This window comes from Piliocolobus tephrosceles, chromosome 4 (assembly GCF_002776525.5).
Source record: "Piliocolobus tephrosceles isolate RC106 chromosome 4, ASM277652v3, whole genome shotgun sequence".
NCBI lineage: Eukaryota > Metazoa > Chordata > Mammalia > Primates > Cercopithecidae > Piliocolobus > Piliocolobus tephrosceles.
In genome coordinates, this window is record NC_045437.1 from 157,203,735 (window position 1) to 157,203,934 (window position 200).

Genomic DNA, 200 nt, shown 5'->3' on the forward strand with positions numbered 1-200 from the left:
TAGGGCGCACGCCGTGCCCCACTTCCCCCTCACGGGAAAGGCTTCTCAGCGCGCAGACCCAGGAGACTCCCACCCCGGCTCTGCCCCAGGCTCCCAGGGACACGCAGCGGCCCGCCGGGCACCGGCCCCGAGCCCCCCGACATTGCCGTCCCGGTTCCCCAACGCGCGGACTACAAGTCCCAGCAGTCCCCGCAGCTGGC